Source organism: Eriocheir sinensis, chromosome 39 (assembly GCF_024679095.1).
Source record: "Eriocheir sinensis breed Jianghai 21 chromosome 39, ASM2467909v1, whole genome shotgun sequence".
In the NCBI taxonomy this organism is placed as follows: domain Eukaryota; kingdom Metazoa; phylum Arthropoda; class Malacostraca; order Decapoda; family Varunidae; genus Eriocheir; species Eriocheir sinensis.
The window spans coordinates 8,550,367-8,563,431 of NC_066547.1; positions in this window are offsets into that span (position 1 = coordinate 8,550,367).

Here is a 13,065-nt window from a genome sequence, read left to right on the forward strand (position 1 = left end):
ACAAAGAGAGCGATGAATGGGAGGCAGTGGAGGGCGTGTGATGCTAATTATGGTGATGATGATGGTAATGATGATGATGACGATGACAAGGATGTAGTTAAAAGAAAATGAAGGAGGAAGATGATGCTGACCTTGAAGAAGACGGAAGTTTATTTTTATTTCTGGCGAGTCATTTTCTTTATTGTGTGTAACGTCACCAGTAGTAGTAGTAGTAGTAGTAGTAGTAGTAGCAGTTGTAGTAATAGTAGTAGTAGTTGTAGTTGTAGTAATAGTAATAAGTAGTTGTGATGTCATTTTTTTTATTACGTAAGAGAAAAAACACTGATACAGACAGACAAACGGACGGACGGACAAAGATAGACATAGGTACGCAGGGGAAGGGGAAGGGAGGGGCAGGGGAGGGGACAGGAAGGGTAGGTAAGAGGTGCAGGGGTGACGTGACACTTCGAACCCCGGGGAGTGACAAGCAAGGATGTGACGCGTCGTTTCCCCTCCGTGACTCTGCCCTGGACGAACCTCACCTAAGCTTACCAACGTACCTTAGATATCTTTACCTAACACTTAATGATATTTTGGGTAAGTAAAGTAAGGTAAAGTATAAGGTAAGAGTTAAAGAATAACGTAAATAGGCGCAGGTAAACGAGTCTGAGGTAAGGTTAGGCAAGGTAAGGTAAGGTAATGAACTCTTTTTGGTAAGTAAGGTAAGGTAAAGTATAAGGTAAAAGTTAAAGAATAAGGTAAGTAGGCGCAGGTAAACGAGTCTGAGGTAAGGCTAGGTAAGGTAAGGTAAGGTAATTAACTCTTTTTGGTAAGTAAGGTAAGGTAAAGTATAAGGTAAGTAGGCGCAGGTAAACGAGTCTGAGGTAAGGTTAGGTAAGGTAAGGTAAGGTAAAGTAGTAGGTAAGAGTTAAAGAGTAAGGTAAGTAGGCGCAGGTAAACGAGTCTTAGGTAAGGTTAGGTAAGGTAAGGTAATGAACTCTTGCACTCTTACCTAAGCTCACCTTACCTTTATCTGACATCTAATAACCTTATTCTTCTACTCTTACTTAAATTTACCTTCGACAATTTTATCTGGTCTTCAGTTACCTTATTTTTTCACACTTTAAATATCTTACCTTAGAGACCTTTACCTCCCTTCAATTACCTTAATGTCTCACCTATACTTAAAATTACCTGAGAGAAAACTACCTTATTCCTCAACCATCTTACCTTACACTCCTTTACCTACCTGCCATTTATTTACCTTAGACACCTTACCTTGCGTCTAATTACCTTGTTCTCTTACCCTTACCTTACCTTACCTAACCTCACCTTAGACTCCTTTACCTGCGCCTACTTACCTTATTCATTCTCTTACCTTACTTTACCTTACCTTAGACTCCTTTACCTGGCGCCTGTTTACCTTCGACACCCTTTCCTTGGGCTTATTTACCTAACACACTCTACCCCAACCTCTCTTTACCTTGACACTCATACCTGCCTCTTGTTTACCTTAGACATCTTCACCTGCTGCCTATTTACCCAAGACACCCTCACCTGGTTTATATTTACCTTACACACCTTTACCCGCAATCTGTTTACCTTAGTCTTGCCCTATCGCTCTTTACCTTTATCTTCGTTATTCTTTTTTTTATTATTTTTATTACCTGTTTTTTCATTTACCTTACACGACTTTAACCACCATCTATTAACCTTACTGCTGCCCAATCACTCTTTACCTTTCTTTTCTTTATCATTATTCTTTATTACTTGGTTTATATTTATTTTGTTTTTACTTGGCATCTGTTTACCTTACTCTTGTCTAATCCATCTTTACCCTTTATTTTCGTTATCCTTTTCATTACCTTTTCACGGGTTCACCTGTTGTTAATTAGCTTTACCTTCATTATCATTAGTGTTACCTGTTAATTATCTAGTCGGTTTTGCTTTTGCTGTCTTGTCGATGCTGTCAGGTACGTGTTCTAACCTACCTCTACCTTTTTTTTTATTTATTCCTAAGTTCACCTGTTGTTAATTAGCTTTACCTTCATTATCATTAGTGTTACCTGTTAATTATCTAGTCGGTTTTGCTTTTGCTGTCTTGTCGATGCTGTCAGTTACGTGTTCTAACCCACCTTTACCTTTTTTAAAATTTATTCTTAAGTTCACCTGTTGCTACGTGGCTTCACCTTGATTCCGTCTATTCTCATCTGTAATCTACCTCATTAGTTTTCTTTTTCTCTTGTTGATGCTGCCAGTTACGTGTTCTATCCTACCTCTACCTTTTTAAATTTATTCCTAAGTTCACCTGTTGTTACGTAGATTTAACTTTCCATTAGTCTCACCTGTAATGTTTCTCAGGGTTTTTTTTCTCTTTTTTTGTCCATGGTGTCAGTTCCTTGTCCTAATCTACCTCTTCCTTTCTCATTTACCCCTAAGTTCACCTGTTGTTATGGAGATTCCCCTTTCCATTAGTCTCACCTGTAATATATCTCAGTTATTTTTTTCTCTCTTTTGTCCATGGTGTTTGTTCCTTGCCCTAACCTAACTTTACCTGTATAGACGTACCCTACCTAATGGAATGTTGTCGTAATTAAACTTCCCTTAACTTCTCACTAACTCCATTAAACTCTCATTATCTCTCCCACAACTTTAATTATACTCGCTCTAATCTTGCCAGCTACTCTACCTAAACTTCCTAAAAAAAAAAACTATCATTATGCTTTTCATGATTCACGTTATTACATATAGTACGATATAAACTCATGTATAATATAAGAATGATAATAGGAATGATGATGATGATGATGACAATTAGGAGAAAGATGATGAAGATTTTTTAAACGTTAATGAGGTGTTTTTTTTCTCCATATTCCTCTATTAATTAACCTGTCCTTATATTACTTAATCACTCACTTTCTCCTTCCATTTTCTTCTCTTCCTTTCTGTCCTCCTGTTTATTTTATCCCTCCCTTTCTTTTTCTTCTCTCCTTCCTTCTCTTTTTTTTACCTCCTTCCTTTCTCTCTTCCTTCCTTCCTTTTTTTATTTTTCCCTTCCTCCCTATCTCTTTTTCTTTCCTTCTACCCTTCCTATTTATTTATTCCTTCCTTCCTTCCCTCATTCAATCCCTATCTTCCCTTTACTCCCTTCCCTTCCTTCTTTCCTTTTTTCCTTCCTTCCCTTATTTTCTTCCATCCATTTGTCCATCCATCCATCCTTCCTTCCTTCCTTCCTTCCTTCCTTCCTTCCTTCCTTCCTCCCTTCCTTTCTTCCTTCTTTCCTTTTACTCCCTTCTTCCTTTCGTTCTTCCTTCCTTCCTTCTTTCTTTCCTTCTACTCCCTTCCCTCCTTTCTTCCTTCCTTCCTTCCCTCCTTCCAGTGATATAATTCTCACACAACCTGTTCAAACCCTCATTACCTTAACCTGTCTGCACGTAACCAACCCCCACTTCCCTCCCTCGTACCCCAAACGAACCCACTTACCTCCACCGCTTACCTTGCCCAACATTTATCTGTCGCCACCTGTGCATACCTAATTCAGTACGATTTCTGCAGGTGGTCTCGTCAATCCCACCACCTGAGCCCATCCTAGCACCCTAACACCCCTCTCAGTATCCAGTTTAATCCTCACCTGTTTCCCATTTAATTCCACTTACCTCTCCCCTTTACTACACCTCAAGTTACCTAAGCTCCCCCCGAAAACCATTTGAATCCACTTACCTCCTCCTAACACCTCCTGAACCGAATCCAACACCCCTTTTGTACCTCATTAGCATTACCAACACCTGATTCCTGTGAGCCTATGACCTTGAACACACACACACACACACACACACACACACACACACCCCGTCCCGCCTAACTTACACACACACACTTTTTCTCACTTAAGCAGGCCGTGACAGCAAGATAAGTGTGCTGGCGGCCGAAGAGTGTAGGAAACGAATATAAATTGACGTCCATGTGATTTTAATATATTAGAGCTTAGTTACGGCAGGAAAAAAAATATATAGCGTTTTTTAACACAACGTCATGTTGCTGATGAGTAAGAGAGGAGGAGGAGGAGGAGAAGGGGGAGGGGGAGGCGGGGAAGAGGAATAGAGTGTCATGACTCCTTGGAGGTTAAAGAAGAAGAGGGGAAAGGAAGAAGAGAAAGAGGAGGAGGGAGGGAAGGAGAGTAACAGATGAAGAGGGGAGAGAAAAGGAGGAGGAAGAGGACTGATGGAGAGCAAGGGAGAAAAGAAGGGAGGAAAAAGCGGGGATGGAGGAAGGGAGGAAAGAACAGATAAGAGCGAAAAGGAAAAGAGAGAGGAGAACTGATGGAGAGCAAGCAAAAAGAGAAGAGGAAAGAAAAGAATGGAGGAAGAAGAAAGAAGGAGGAGAACTAATGAAGAGGATAGGAGAGAGGAGAAGAGAGAAAAGAGAGGGATGAAGGGTGTAGCGGCAGCCTAGGCCGCTACAGCGAAAACCAAACATTTCTGTTTGTGTGTTTTCGAGGCAGCATACGTTGTAGCTGGTACAACGCCGTTTGGGTCCGCTAAGGCCGCCTTGTAGGTTAAAAGACACTACTAATAACCAGTGATGACTCCATTGGGGAAGACATTTATTTTTGAGGCTATACATGTATTTGAATATTATGAATGAATATTTATAATGGTTGATATACAGTAGCGTTTATAATATTAGCTCTTTGGTGATGTTAGTTGCACATAATGTCGCTTATAATAATAAGAATGATTATATACATTTATAATATGTAGTGACTCGTAAGAAAAGAAATTAATGTGTGATGAATATGTGTAATAGATGAAATGGAATAGTTTGTGTTGAAAGTGAGAGAAAAGAAAGAGAGCGTGATGAGTTAAGGGTAGACTGAAGAATTGGAAGATGGAGAGAACGGAATGAGCAATAGAAAATGGAGAGACTTAGAGGGTCACTACATAACTCCCCCCCTAGTGACGAGGGAGGAGGAACGTTACATGTCTCTTGCGGCACTGGATTTTGTCGGTCGGCACTGGTCTGGGGGACACTAACACGGTGTTGGTGGGTGGAGGATCTGGCTGCAGGAGGTACGCGGTCTTGACCCGGTCGATGGCGATGACATTGGATTTGCCGTGGCGGTCAATGGTGACGTGTTTACGCGTCCTCCTTGTGACAGCGAACGGGCCATCATATGGCTGTTGTAGGGGCTTCTTTACGGCGTCCACCCGTACGAACACGTGTGTGCAGGTGTCGAGGTCCTGGCTCACGAACGTCTTGGAGGGTGATGTACGTGGCGGCACTGGTTGGAGTCTCTGCATGGCGTTCTTGAGGTTCCTGGCGTAGTCCTGTATGTCGCAAGGAGGGCCAGGAGTGGGCGAGAGAACCTCTCCTGGAAGGCGGAGAGTGGTGCCGTACAGGAGCTCTGCAGAGGAGTGGCCAAAGTCTTCTTTGAGGGACGTCCGTATGCCGAGGAGGGCTAGAGGCAGAGTCGTAGTCCAGTCGCTGCGGTCCTGAACTGTTGCTGCCAGCGAGGCCTTGAGTTGGCGGTGGAAGCGCTCGACAAGGCCATTTGACTGAGGATGGTAGCTGGCGGTTCTGATCCGCTTAATCCCCAGGATGGACATGACCTTGTCCCAAAGGCTCGACTCGAACTGGCTTCCACGGTCGGATGTGAGGCTGAGAGGCGTACCGAAGCGCGACACCCAGGTGTTGACGAAGGCTCTGGCGATGGTGTCCGTTGTTATGTCTTCGACCGGGACAGCTTCGGGCCAGCGTGTGAACCTGTCAACGCAGGTGAGGAGGTACTTGTAGCCGTTGGAGTGTGGAAGTGGGCCGACGAGGTCGACGTGGACGTGTTCGAGTCTGGAGGATCGGGGCGTGAACGCTGCTGGAGGCGAGACGGTGTGGCGCGTCACCTTGGAAGCCTGGCACTGGACGCAGGTGCGGGTCCAGTCTCTGACGTCCTTGTTGATCCCCGTCCATATGAAGCGTGAGGACATCATCCGTTGTGACGCTCGGATCCCGGGGTGAGAGAGGTCGTGCAGCTGGCGGAAGAGTGGGTACCGGTGGTTCTTCGGCAGGTAGGGCCGGATGGTGGCGGTAGATGCGTCAGCGTACAGGTGCACGTTGGTCCCGGGGAACTCGACTCGCCTCATCGACAAAGCGGGGTTATCCCTCAATTGCTGCAGCTCGGCGTCGTCGACTTGGTCTGCAGCAATGGCGGCATAATCGATGAGGGAGGAGGATGTTGCAGAGATGTTACGGGAGAGAGCGTCGGCGGGGATGTTGTCTTCGCCTTTGACGTACCGGATGTCTGTCGTGAACTGAGAGATGAAGTCGATGTGGCGCAGCTGCCTGGGAGAGTAGGTGGACTTGTTGTTGATGAAGGTTGTGGCAAGAGGCTTGTGGTCGGTGTATATGTGAAATTCCCGGCCTTCGACGAAGTATCTGAAGCGCTTGACAGCCTTGTAGATGGCGAGAAGTTCTCTGTCGAAGGCGCTGTACTTCTTCTCGGCGTTGTTGAGTTTCTGTGAGAAGAATGCAATGGGTCTGCAGGCTCCGTTTACGTGCTGTTGCAAGACTCCACCAACGCCGGTGTCTGAGGCATCCGTGGAGATTGAAGTAGTGGCGTCTGGAGTAGGGAAGCTGAGTGTGGTAACAGCCTTCAGTGCCTCCTTGGCTTTGGGAAAGGCGTCGTCAGCTTCAAGTCCAGGCGAGTGTGACGGACTGGCCTCTCTTGCAGGGCTTGATCATGGAGTAAGTGGCTGGAAGATGAGCGCGCAGTGTGGAATGAAGCGGTTGTAGTAATTGATCATCCAGAGGAACTGCTTGAGCTGGCGCTGAGTTGTCGGCTTCGGGAACTGTTGAATGGCGTCGCAGCGGGAAGAGATGGGAGTGATGCCTGAAGGAGAGACGGTGTGGCCGAGGAAGTCGACGGAGGTAACACCAAACTCTGACTTGTCAACGCTTATCTGGATGCCGTAGTCCTGGAGACGGGCGAAAACTTGCTCTAGATGTTGGCGGTGTGTGTCGGCGTCAGGACTGGCGATGAGGACGTCGTCGATGTAGGCGAAGCAGAAAGTCAGTCCTCGCAGCACTTCGTCCATAAACCTCTGGAAGGTTTGGGCAGAGTTCTTGAGTCAAAGGGCATCCGTACGTACTCGTACAAGCCGAAAGGTGTAACGATGGCTCTCTTCGGCATGTCTGCTGGGTTGACTGGGATCTGGTGGAAGGCTTTGATGAGGTCGATCCTGGAGAAGATGTTGGAGCCAGCAAGCTGTGAGGAGAACTCCTGAATATTCGGCACCGGATAGCGATCCATGACGGTGCGCGAGTTGAGGCTCTGTAGTCGCCGCATGGTCGTATGTCGCCGTTCTTCTTGGGCACGACGTGGAGGGCAGACGACCAGTTGAGCGGGGGCGGATAACTCCTTGGCGCATCAGCGACTCGAATTCGGCCTTGGCTTGTTGGTAGCGTTCTGGAGCTAAGCGGCGAGCCTTGGCGTATGTTGGTGGTCCGGTCGTCTCGATGTGGTGTGTGACGTGGTGCTTCACAGGCTTGTTCGCTGTGTGGGGCTGCGTCAGCGTCGGGAAGGACTTGAGGAGAGACGCGAACCGGTTGCCTGCGCTGATGGTGGATATGTGGGTGCTTTCGCCTGCTGCTGCTCTCGTTCTGGTGGAGACGGATGTTAAGGGATCCAGGAGCTTGCGACTTTTGAGGTCGATCAGGAGATTGTAGCGAGACAGGAAATCGGCGCCCAGGATAGGTTGTGAAACTGTTGCCACGTAGAAGGTCCACTCGAACGACCTGCGAAGGTTGAGGTTGAGCTGGAGCGTCTGTTTCTTGAAAACAGGGATCCCCGTGCCGTTAGCAGCGTAGAGGCGAGCGATGGTTGGTAAGGACCTCTGGCTTGGTGTGGCGGGGAGGACGCTGACCTCGGCTCCAGTGTCGATGAGGAAGTTGGTGCGGGAGAGTGGGTCGAAGATGTGGAACAGCTTCGAGGTGTGTTGGCGGACGCTGTGAGCTGTTAGTCCACGCCCGGGCTGTTGTGACGAACCCTGGAAGCCGCAGGGAGACGTGCACTTTCTGGCATCCTTGCCGAATCTCCTGTGGTAGTAACAGGCGTCGGGGCTGTATGTGGGCCTGCTACTGGACGTGGAGTGATGGTGGTGGTGGCGGTGTGACGAGGAGTGGTTGTGTGGTGACGAGGAGTGGTGGTGTGGGGACGAGGAGTGGCGGTGTGGTGACGAGTGGCTGCGTTGGCTCCTGATGTCCTCCCTGAGCGTGTTGACCTCTGTTCGTAGCTTAGTGATAAGAGCCGTGAGTTGGTGGGTCAGACTGTCGCTGGTGACGGTGGGGGCATGGAGGCTGGCCACGCCCTGTGCAGCGTCGTCGTCAGACATCGTGGAGGGGCACGTTAGGGCAGGGTCGGTGTCGGTTGTGGAGGCCATGACCGCGTGTAGAGGCGCTGGCAGTGTAGCCAGGGGCCGCGGCGGCTGGAGGCAGAGAGTCGCGTCAGGCATCCCGGAGGTGTAACGGAGCACAGCACTAAGCGGTAAACTACGTCGGGGAAGCACTGACTACCGACGGGGAGCACTGCCGGGAGGGGCGTCACTACACACACACTCACTCACTTATGGCTTGTTACATGCCATGGGTGTCACTGCACATTCACGCACTCGCTCGCTGTTTGAAACAGAGTGATGGGAAACGGCACTAGTGTTGTTGTCGGGGCGTCACTGCACATGCATGCACACATGGCACGTCACTGAGCACTGCTGGGTGTAGGGGTGACGCTGTACTCGATGTCCGTGGAGCAGGTAGAGGCTGATGCGCGGAGGTGAGTTACCCGTAGGAGCGGGTGGCTGGGCTGGGTGGGGCGAGGTACGGCGGGGTGAGGGAGTCGTAGGGGCGGCGTCGGAATGGCTGGCTGGGCTGGGCTGAGGTAGGGTGGCGAGGTACAGGTGCGAGTAAGGCGACACCTACGTGGGGGGCCTGGGCTGCTGGCTGAGTCCTTGGGATGGGCCGAGGCGAGATGGCGCGGGTGAGGGCAGGAACTGGCCGGCGGCAGGAGAGCCTCGGGTCACGTTGGGAGGGCCGGAGGCGGAGCGCGACCTGCTGCGGGCCGGTGGATCCTCCGGGGGCGGTAGCTTGGGCCGCGACGGAACGGACGAAGCATGGCCAGCAGCGACAGCAGCAAATAACCGAGGTGTACCTCGTAACTCAGGTCCGGAGGTCACCAATTGTAGCGGCAGCCTAGGCCGCTACAGCGAAAACCAAACATTTCTGTTTGTGTGTTTTCGAGGCAGCATACGTTGTAGCTGGTACAACGCCGTTTGGGTCCGCTAAGGCCGCCTTGTAGGTTAAAAGACACTACTATTAACCAGTGATGACTCCATTGAGGAAGACATTTATTTTTGAGGCTATACATGTATTTGAATATTATGAATGAATATTTATAATGGTTGATATACAGTAGCGTTTATAATATTAGCTCTTTGGTGATGTTAGTTGCACATAATGTCGCTTATAATAATAAGAATGATTATATACATTTATAATATGTAGTGACTCGTAAGAAAAGAAATTAATGTGTGATGAATATGTGTAATAGATGAAATGGAATAGTGTGTGTTGAAAGTGAGAGAAAAGAAAGAGAGCGTGATGAGTTAAGGGTAGACTGAAGAAATGGAAGATGGAGAGAACGGGATGAGCAATAGAAAATGGAGAGACTTAGAGGGTCACTACAAGGGGAGGGGAGGAGGAATGGATAAGAGGGGAGGGAGAGAGGGGAGGAGAGGGTTAATGGGAGCAGCCAAAATCAACATAAGCAGGTGTTCGGTGAGGGAGGAGGGGATAGGGGAGATGGGGAGGAGGGGATAGGGGAGATGGGGAGGAGGGGAGATGGGGAGATGGGGAGGGGTATGGGTGTGAAGTCTACGTGCTGGGTGGTGTGTTGCCTCCCTCACGCGACTTCATCTCCCTCACCACCACCACCACCACCACCACTACTACTACTACTACTACTACTACTACTACTACTACTACTACCACCACAGCTTTGTTTTAGTACGTTTTCATCTTGCATTACTCTCTCTCTCTCTCTCTCTCTCTCTCTCTCTCTCTCTCTCTCTCTCTCTCTCTCTCTCTCTCTCGATGATAAAAAGCGGAAAGAGAGAAGATTAGGAGTGGTAACGTTGGTGGTGGTGGTGGTGGTGGTGGTGAGGGTGGTGGTGGTAGTGGTGAGGGTGGTGGTAGTAGTGGTGGTGGTGATGGTGGTGGTGGGTATTTCCTGAGGACTATAAAAAAATAAAAAAAAATAGGTGCACGCAACTTCCATATAATCGCCTTCCCTTCCTGTTTGCGTGTGTGTGTGTGTGTGTGTGTGTGTGTGTGTGTGTGTGTACGGAGGGAAAGACGTATACCATTCTCACGCTTATCTCCTCCCTCCCTTCCTTCCCTCCCTCCCTCCTTCTTTCCTCTATTTTCCCTCCCTTCCTTCCCTCCCTCCCTCCTTCTTTCCTCTATTTTCCCTCCCTTAGTCACTCCCTCCCTCCTCCTCTCCCTCCCTCCCTTTCTTCGTGGGAGGGGAAGCACCTGTCTATTTCCCTTCTCTTCTCTTCCTTCCTTCCTTCCTTCCTTCCTTCCTTCGTATGTATTTATTTCCTTCCTTCCCTCCTTCCTCTCTCCCTTCTTTCTGCCTTGTTTTCTTGTTTCCTTCTCTTTTGTCTTCTTCCTTCCTTCATTTATTCATTTATTTTTCTTCCTATCTTCCTTCTTATATAGTTTCTTTCTTCCTTCTCTTCTTTGTCCTTCCTTCCGTCCTTCCTCCATTCCTTCCTTCCATTTTTTTTTCCTTCTCCAAAAATCTCCGTCAACCACACGCCAAATATCCTTATAAAAGAGAGAGAGAGAGAGAGAGAGAGAGAGAGAGAGAGAGAGAGAGAATTTATAATATGACCGTCACTAGTTGAAAGCGGTGGGGGGGTGGGGAGGGGGGAGGGATGATGAGGGTAGGTGGGGGGAGTTAGAGGATGGGGGGAGGGGAGGATGTGCGTGACTGGGAACACCTTTTGGTTATTGGGATGTCTGCTGTGTGTGTGTGTGTGTGTGTGTGTGTGTGTGTGTGTGTGTGTGTGTGTGTGTCGTAGCATAAGACAAAAAAATGTTTGATCAGGATGCGGGTGAAAGAGGACGAGAGAAAGAAGAGAAAAAGAGAAGAAAAAGGAGGAGGAGGAGGAGAGAGGTTTGAAGGGTTGTTAAAGGAAAGAAAGACCGTTAAGGGAAGAGGCGGAAGCAAAAATAAAGAGCTAATGAGAAGTGAAAATAATAAGAAAAATAATCGAAAACTCAAATAAAAGTACGAAGAAAAAAATAATAATAATAATAATGATAAGATAGACGAACAGAGAGAGAGAGAGAGAAAACAGTAGAAGAGTAAAGAAAAATTAAGGAGGAAAAGACAAGGAGTTTACGAAAGCGTTTGCAAGTAGGAGAGAGAGAGGAAGGAAGGAAGGAAAGAAAATTCGAGGAAGAGGAGTCAGAAGATAAGAAGGAGGATAATAAACAAGAAGAGGAAGAAGAAGAAGAGGAGGAAGAGGAGGAGCAAGAGGAGCTGCTCACAGATGTATCGAGTTTCCTTATTATTGTGTCGTTACGTGAGGTCACAGCCGCTTCCTCTTGACCTCCTGACCTCCCCAACGGCCTCTTAAGGGGGGGGGGGGGAGGAGGAGGAGGAGGAGGAAGAGATGTGGAGTGGTGTTTTGGGAGGAAGATTAAGAAGATTTGGTTTCTGTGTGTGTGTGTGTGTGTGTGTGTGTGTGTGCGTGTGCGTGATGTGTGTGTGCGTGTGTGCGTGCGATGTATCACCTGGGCGGGTTAATGGCTCAAATATGTTATGGTCTAATCGCTCCCAGCTTTCCTATTTCCCCGCCACACACACACACACACACACACAGTCATCATCACCATATTCTTTGTGCATGGTGAATCTACGTCCTGTGTGTGTGTGTGTGTGTTTAGGTTGAGATCATGGTTGTGTTTGGATTCAAGTTCGTGTTCCTGATACTGTGTGAACGAAAACCGTGTGTGTGTGTGTGTGTGTGTGTGTGTGTGTGTGTGTGTGTGTGTGTGTGTGTGTGTGTGTGTCGTAAGGTTAAGGAAAGAAAAAAATTATTGTGTTTACGGTCACTCGCTTTTTTTTATTATAAGAGAGAGAGAGAGAGAGACTATCACCCCTCTCTTTACTTTCCTATTTCACGCGTCTTTTTTTCGTCTATATTTCACCTCCACCACCACCACCACTACCGCCACTTCCACCACCACCACCATCACCACCACCACCACCACCACCACCATCACCACCACCACGTTTCTGTGTTTGAGGAAGGGAAGGGAAGGGGCGTGAAGGAGGGAAGGAGGAAGGGAGAGAAAAGGGAGGAAAGAGGAAGGAAGAAAATTCGCGTGAGAAAAAAAAAAGTTAACGTGGAAGTTCATGCCATTCTCTCTCTCTCTCTCTCTCTCTCTCTCTCTCTCTCTCTCTCTCTCTCTCTCTCTCTCTCTCTCTCTCTCTCTCTTTGTAATCTCTTTTTTTCTTTCTTTTTCTTTTCTTTCGTTCCTATCTCTTCTGCACTCAATAATTTTTTCCTTATCTCTCACATGTCATTCCTTTTTTTCTCTTCTTTTTTTTTCCTTTCCTCTTTTCTTTCTTGGCTCCCTGTGTTCCATTATCACCCTCTTCTTTTATTCAGTGTTTTTATCAGATCTCTCCAAATTCCATCTATATTTCTTTTCTTTTTGCCATTTTTTTCTCCTCTGTATTATTCCTATTTTTTTCTAATCCGCTCCTCTTCTCTTTTTTTTTCTATTCCGTCGATTTTTGCTTTAGTCTTTTTGAGCTCCAGGTTCTTTTCTCTTTTTCATCTTTTTCTTTTATTGTCGTTTTCATTTTCTTCCTTTTTTCAGTTCCCTTTCCTTCTGTTTTTCTTATTTTTCTCTTTCTTTGTTTCTCCCCTTCTTTCTTCTCTTTTTCTTTCTTTCAATCCCTCCTTTCCTGTCTTCCTTTGCTTTGCTTCCTTTTCTTCCTTGTATCGTTTCTTTCCTTGT